Here is a 7,951-nt window from a genome sequence, read left to right as displayed (position 1 = left end):
ACCGGCCCGGCGGGGAACGAGCAGCAAGCATCCTCGCTGCACCTCTCGGTGCAGCGGGATAGCCGCACCGCCACTCCATCGCTGACCCCGGCCGGTTCGTCCTCCCACGCTCGTCGCCCTCCCGTGGACGCGCAGGCTGCTCTGTGCATGGCGCGCGAGCTCCTGTGCTACTGCCCCGTCAACGACCTCTACGAGGAATGGCTCGACCGCATCGCCGAGCTCGTCAGCGCCGCAGGGGGCTCCCCTGCGCCGTCCCTCTTGCTGCCTCGCCCTCCGCCAGCCGCGGGCGGCGTGGCCCATGGAGCGCCTCCACCACATCTGCCCCAAGACAGAGCTTGGCGCCCAGGTGCATAGCCCCACGGCTCGACCTGCCGCGTCCGGCGCCCGCGCAAGAAGAAAGAAGCTGCCAAGAAGTCCCTCGGCAACGAGAAAACACCCCCGCGCTCCCTGCGCCACCATGGCAAGACCGCGTGCCACCTGCGGCGGCGGTGTGCGGACTGCATCAAGGACAAGTTCTCCACCAACGTAGAGTCCCGGTGACCACGGCAGGCTGCCGCGCCTTCACCCCTGAGCTGCATAGCGTCGCTTTGTCGGGCAAGTTCTTAAAGCCGAATCTACTTCCTCGCTATGACGGCACCCCCGACCCTGCAGAGTTCCTGCAGCTCTACGAGCTGAGCATCGAGGCGGCCAACGGCGACGAGAAAGTCATGGCGAACTGGTTCCCCATGGCTCTTAAGGATGGTGCCCGCTCCTGGCTCTTGAACCTGCCTCCAGGCTTGATCTCCTCCTGGAACGAGATGCGCGACCATTTTGTCGCCAACTTCCAAGGCACTCGCGACTGCCCACCGGCTACGGGTGACCTACGCCGCGTCAAGCAACAACCAGGAGAGACCCTCCAAAAGTACATCCAGCGCTTCAACAATATTCGCCTCAAGATCCCCAAGGTGACGGACGAGGTCATCATCTCCGCCTTCTCCGCGACGTCAAGATGAAGGAGGAGCTCGCCATCCATGAGGAGTTGTGCACGTCTCTGGAGCTGTTCAACCTGGCGAGCAAGTGCGCAAGAGCTGAGGAGGGGCGCCTCTACCTCCTCGAGCTCCCGGTTGCAGACCCGAAGGAGAAGAAAGCCAAGCCAAAGACGTGAAACGCAAGGGACCTGCATAGACACAACACCAACGACTGTCAAGAGATCAGAGCCATTCGAGAAGGACGCCTCGGTCGACGCCCCGAACGCAACGACCGGGGCTATGGACGAGGAGGAGGACGTGGTGGCGGACGCTGGGATGATCGTGGCCCGCGCTAGGAGTGGCGTGAGAGGCCTCGTGAGGACTGATGTCTACTACACAACCTTCTCCTTGTAGACGTTGTTAGGCCTCCAAGTGCAGAGGTTTGTAGGACAGTAGCAAATTTCCCTCAAGTGGATGACCTAAGGTTTATCAATCCGTGGGAGGCATATGATGAAGATGGTCTCTCTCAAACAACCCTGCAACCAAATAGCAAAGAGTCTCTTGTCTCCCCAACACACTCAATACAATGGTAAATTGTATAGGTGCACTAGTTCAGCGAGGAGATAGTGATACAAGTGCAATATGGATGGTAGATATAGGTTTTTGTAATCTGAAAATATAAAAACAGCAATGTAGCAAGTGGTAAAAGTGAGAGTAAACGGTATTGCAATGCTAGGAAACAAGGCCTAGGGTTCATACTTTCACTAGTGCAAGTTCTCTCAATAGTAATAACATAATTGGATCATATAACTATCCCTCAACATGAAACAAAGAGTCACTCCAAAGTCACTAATAGTGGAGAACAAATGAAGAGATTGTGGTAGGGTACGAAACCACCTCAAAGTTATCCTTTCTGATCAGACTATTCAAGAGTCCTTAGTAAAATAACACGAAGCTATTCTTTCCGTTCAATCTATCCTAGAGTTCGTACTAGAATAACACCTTAAGACACAAATCAACTAAAACCCTAATGTCACCTATATACTCCAATGTCACCTCAAGTATCCGTGGGTATGATTACACGATATGCATCATACAATCTCAGATTCATCTATTCAACCAACACAAAGAACTTTGAAGAGTGCCCCAAAGTTTCTACCGGAGAGTCAAGACGAAAACGTGTGCCAACCCCTATGCATAAGTTCACGAGGTCAGGGAACTCGCAAGTTGATCACCGAAACATACATAAAGTGAACCACATGATATCCCATTGTCACCACAGATAAGCACGTGCAAGACATACATCAAGTGTTCTCAAATCCTTAAAGACTCAATCCGATAAGATAACTTCAAAGGGAAAACTCAATCCATTACAAGAGAGTAGAGGGGGAGAAATATCATAAGATCCAACTATAATAGCAAAGCTCGCGATACATCAAGATCGTACCACCTCAAGAACATGAGAGAGAGAGAGAGATCAAACACATAGCTACTGGCACATACCCTCAGCCCCGAGGGTGAACTACTCCCTCCTCATCATGGAGAGCGTCGTGATGATGAAGATGGCCACCGGAGAGGGATTCCCCCCTCCGGCAGGGTGCCGGAACGGGTCTAGATTGGTTTTCGGTGGCTACGGAGGCTTCTGGCGGTAGAACTCCCGATCTATTCTGTTCCCCGATGTTTTTAGGGTATATGGACATATATAGGCGAAAGAAGTCGGTCAGGGGAGCCACGAGGGGCCCACGAGGGTCGGGGCGCGCCCAGGGGTAGGGCAAGCCTCCCTGACTCGTGGCTTCCTCGAAGCTTCCCTGTTGTCTACTCCAAGTCTCCTGGATTGCCTCCGTTCCAAAAATAAGTTCCGTGAAGTTTCAGGTCAATTGGACTCCGTTTGATTTTCCTTTTTTGTGATACTCTAAAACGAGGAAAAAACAGAAACTGGTACTGGGCTCTAGGTTAATAGGTTAGTCCCAAAAATCATATAAAATAGCATATAAATGCATATAAAAGATCCAAGGTTGATAATATAATAGCATGGAACAATCAAAAATTATAAACACGTTGGAGACGTATCAAGCATCCCCAAGCTTAATTCCTACTCGTCCTCGAGTAGGTAAATGATAAAAACAGAATTTTTGATGTGGAATGCTACTTAACATATTTATCCAAGTAATTCTCTTTATTGTGGCATGAATATTCAGATCCATAAGATTCAAGACAAAAGTTTAATATTGACAGGAAAATAATAATACTTCAAGCATACCAACAAAGCAATCATGTCTTCTCAAAATAACATGGCCAAAGAAAGCCATCCCTACAAAATCAGATAGTCTGGCTATGCTCTATCTTCATCACACAAAATATTTAAATCATGCACAACCCCTATGACAAGCCAAGCAATTGTTTCATACTTTTGATGTTCTCAAACTTTTTCAATCTTCACGCAATACATGAGCGTGAGCCATGGATATAGCACTATAGGTGGAATAGAATGGTGGTTGTGGAGAAGACAAAAAGGAGGAAGATAGTCTCACATCAACTAGGCGTATCAACGGGCTATGGAGATGCCCATCAATAGATATCAATGTGAGTGAGTAGGGATTGCCATGCAATGAATGAACTAGAGCTATAAGTGTATGAAAGCTCAACAAAAGAAACTAGTGGGTGTGCATCCAACTCGCTTGCTCATGAATACCTACGACATTTTGAGGAAGCCCATCATTGGAATATACAAGCCAAGTTCTATAATGAAAGATTCCCACTAGTATATGAAAGTGACAACATAGGAGACTCTCTATCATGAAGATCATGGTGCTACTTTGAAGCACAATTGTGGTAAAAGGATAGTAGCATTGCCCCTTCTCTCTTTTTCTCTCATTTTTTTATTTTTTTTATTTGGGCCTTTTTCTCTTTTTTTATGGCCTCTTTTTTTCTTTTTATTTATTTTTCATCCAGAGTTCATCCCGACTTGTGGGGGAATCATAGTCTCCATCATCCTTTCCTCACCCGGGACAATGATCTAATAATGATGATCATCACACTTTTATTTACTTACAACTCAAAAGTTACAACTCGATACTGGAACAACATATGACTCTATGTGAATGCCTCCGGCGGTGCACCGGGATGTGCAATGACTCATGAGTGACATGTATGAAAGAATTATGATTGGTGGCTTTGCCACAAATACGATGTCAACTACATTATCATGCAAAGCAATATGACAATGATGGAGCCTGTCATAATAAACGGAACGGTGAAAAGTTGCATGGCAATATATCTCGGAATGGCTATGGAAATGCCATAATAGGTAGGTATGGTGGCTGTTTTGAGGAAGGTAAATGGTGGGTTTATGGTAAGTTGCGTGGTACTAGAGAGGCTAGCAATGGTGGAAGGGTGAGAGTGCGTATAATCCATGGACTCAACATTAGTCATAAAGAACTCACATACTTATTGCAAAAATCTATTAGTTATCGAAACAAAGTACTACGCGCATGCTCCTAGGGGGATAGATTGGTAGGAAAAGACCATCGCTCATCCCCGACCGTCACTCATAAGGAAGGCAATCAATAAATAAATCATGCTCTGACTTCATCACATAACGGTTCACCATACGTGCATGCTACGGGAATCACAAACTTTAACACAAGTATCTCTCAGATTCACAACTACTCAAGTAGCATGACTCTAATATCACCATCTTAATATCTCAAAACAATCATCAAGTATCAAACTTCTCATAGTATTCAATGCACTTTATATGAAAGTTTTTATTATATCCCTCTTGGATGCCTATCATATTAGGACTAAATTCATAACCAAAGCAAATTACCATGTTGTTCTAAAGACTCTCAAAATAATATAAGTGAATCATGAGAGCTCATCTATTTCTTTAAAATAAAACCACCACTGTGCTCTAAAAGGATATAAGTGAAGCACTTGAGCAAATGACAAACTACTCCAAAAGATATAAGTGAAGATCAATGAGTAGTCGAATAATTATGCAACTATGTGAAGACTCTCTAACATTTAATAATTTCATATCTTGGTATTTTATTCAAACAGTAAGCAAAACAAAAGAAAATAAAATGACACTACAAGCAAAGCACATATCACGTGGTGAATAAAAATATAGCTCCAAGTAAAGTTACCGATGAACGAAGACGAAAGAGGGGATGCCATCCGGGGCATCCCCAAGCTTAGGCTTTTGGTTGTCCTTGAATTTTACCTTGGGGTGCCTTGGGCATCCCCAAGCTTAGGCCCTTGTCACTCCTTATTCCATAGTCCATCGAATCTTTACCCAAAACTTGAAAACTTCACAACACAAAACTTAACAGAAAACTCGTAAGCTCCATTAGTATAAGAAAATAAATCACCACTTAGGTACTGTTGTGAACTCATTCTAAATTCATATTGGTGTAACATATACTGTATTCCAACTCATATATGGTTCATACCCTCCGATACTACTCATAGATTCAACAAAATAAGCAAACAACATATAGAAAACAGAATCTGTCAAAAACTGAACAATCTATAGTAATCTGTAGGTTCCGAATACTTCTGTAACTCCAAAACTCCAGAGAAATTAGGAAGTCCCGTGAAATTTGTTTATTGATCTACTGCAGTTGGAATTGATATTTTATCGCTCTCTGGTAAAAAACGAAAATTATTCTCGTGAGCGCATACTTTCTGTTTTTTAAGCAAGATCGCAAAGACTTTCCCCAAGTCTTCCCAAAGGTTCTACTTGGCACAAACACTAACTAAAACATAAAACCACATCTAACCAGAGGCTAGATGAATTATTTATTACTAAACTGGAGCAAAAAGCAAAGAAAAAAAATAAAGTTGGGTTGCCTCCCAACAAGCGCTATCGTTTAACGCCCCTAGCTAGGCATGGTGATTTCAATGATGCTCACATAAAAGATAAGAATTGTAACATAAAGAGAGCATCATGAAGAATATGAATAGCACATTTAAGTCTAACCCACTTCCTATGCATAGGGATTTTGTGAGCAAACAACTTGTGCGAACCATAATCAACTAGCATAGGAAGGCAAAACAAGCATAGCTTCAAGATTTTCAACATGTAGAGAGGAAACTTGATATTATTGCAATTCCTACAAGCATAAATTCCTCCCTCATAATAATTTTTAGTAACATAATGAATGAATTCAACAATATAACTATCACATAAAGCATTCTTCTCATGATCTACAAGCATATAAATTTTATTACTCTCCACATAAGCAAAATTCTTCTCGTTCGGAATAGTGGGAGTATCATAAGAAACTTGAATACTATAAATTGTTTCCACATTAAAGGAGTAATGTTCAAAAAAAGGGTAATCATAATCATGACAAGTTTTATAAATATAATCATCTCTACTTTTTATAGCATAAGTATCATCACAATAACATCATAAGTAGCAACTTTGTTCTCATCATAATCAATTGAAACCTCTTCCAAGATAGTGGAATCATTACTAAATAAAGTCATGACCTCTCCAAATCCACTTTCATAATTTTCACAATAAGATTCAACACCCTCCAAAATAGTGGGATCATTACTTCCTAAAGTTGACACTCTTCCAAACCCACTTTCATCAATATAATCATCATAAGTAGGAGGCATGCTATCATCATAATAAATTTGAATATCAAAACTTGGGAGGCTAGAAATATCATCTTCATTAAACATAGCATCCCCAAGCTTGGGAGAAATATTAATTGCAGCAAATATATTCTCAAACATGTCATTCTCGTCAAACATAGCATCCCCAAGCTTTGGCCTTTTCATATCATAAGCATAATCACTCTCGTCATGAATAGAATGGATAGCAGCAATAGTATAGCAATTATCATCATAACAATGAGTAATAGGGGCAACATCATTTGGGAGGGATACCTTTTCACCTTTGCTCATTCGTCTTTTCTTTTTCTTCTTCACATTATGTGTGGGTTCAATCCTCTTTTTGGAGCTCCTTATTGATGAGATTGGTTGATTATAAGGCTCCTCCTCGTTACCTGATTCATCATAAGAAATAATAGGAGTATATTGGGAAGCCCCTTCCCTTTCATTAGTATTCTCTTCATCCTCTATTTGTTTTATTTTCTTTATGTAATTGGCAATATAAGGATTTTCAATGCAATTCACCGCACAGTACATAAACATTTCTTCTAGATAAATATCGAGGAATTTCTCAAGATTATATTCTGGAATATGCTTAGTTATACGTTTGATTTCTTCATGACCCAAAAGAAAACTAAGTTCATTATGATGTGCAAGGGAAATCAAATCATCATAATTTTTGGACACGATACAATCATGGAACAATTTGCATCGGAGCTTTAAATGACCATGTTCGTTGCAAAGTTCACAAGTATGGTGAAGAAATTTTAATTTTTAGCACAAACATCTAGCCTCTCTTGCAACCACTTAGTTTCCAAATACTTATGCCTCTTGCAAAATCTATCTTCCCTATTTGGTGTGTACTTGCAAACTCTATGCACTCCACAGAAGTTGACATGCTTATAAGAGACATTTTCATCATGACTAGTGCAATCATCATTAGTACTAGGGATATTCAAGAATTTCGTACTAACAACATTGCAACCATGGTCATCATTCAAAGATTTAGTGCCAAACATTTTAGATACTTCTTCTTCTAGCATTTGAGCACAATTTTCCTTTCCATCATTCTCACGAAAGATATTAAAAAGATGAATCGTATGAGGCAAACTCAGCTCCATTTTTTTGTAGTTTACTTTTATAAACTAAACTAGTGCAAAAACAAGAAACCAAAAGATTTGATTGCAAAATCTAAAGATATACCTTCAAGCGCTAACCTCCCCGGCAATGGCGCCAGAAAAGAGCTTGATGTCTACTACACAACCTTCTTCTTGTAGACGTTGTTGGGCCTCCAAGTGCAGAGGTTTGTAGGACAGTACCAAATTTCCCTCAAGTGGATGTCCTAAGGTTTATCAATCCGTGGGAGGCGAAGGATG

This window comes from Triticum aestivum, chromosome 2A (assembly GCF_018294505.1).
Source record: "Triticum aestivum cultivar Chinese Spring chromosome 2A, IWGSC CS RefSeq v2.1, whole genome shotgun sequence".
Taxonomy (NCBI): Eukaryota; Viridiplantae; Streptophyta; class Magnoliopsida; order Poales; family Poaceae; genus Triticum; species Triticum aestivum.
The sequence above is the reverse complement of the archived record's forward strand: the minus strand, read 5'-3'. Positions refer to the sequence as shown.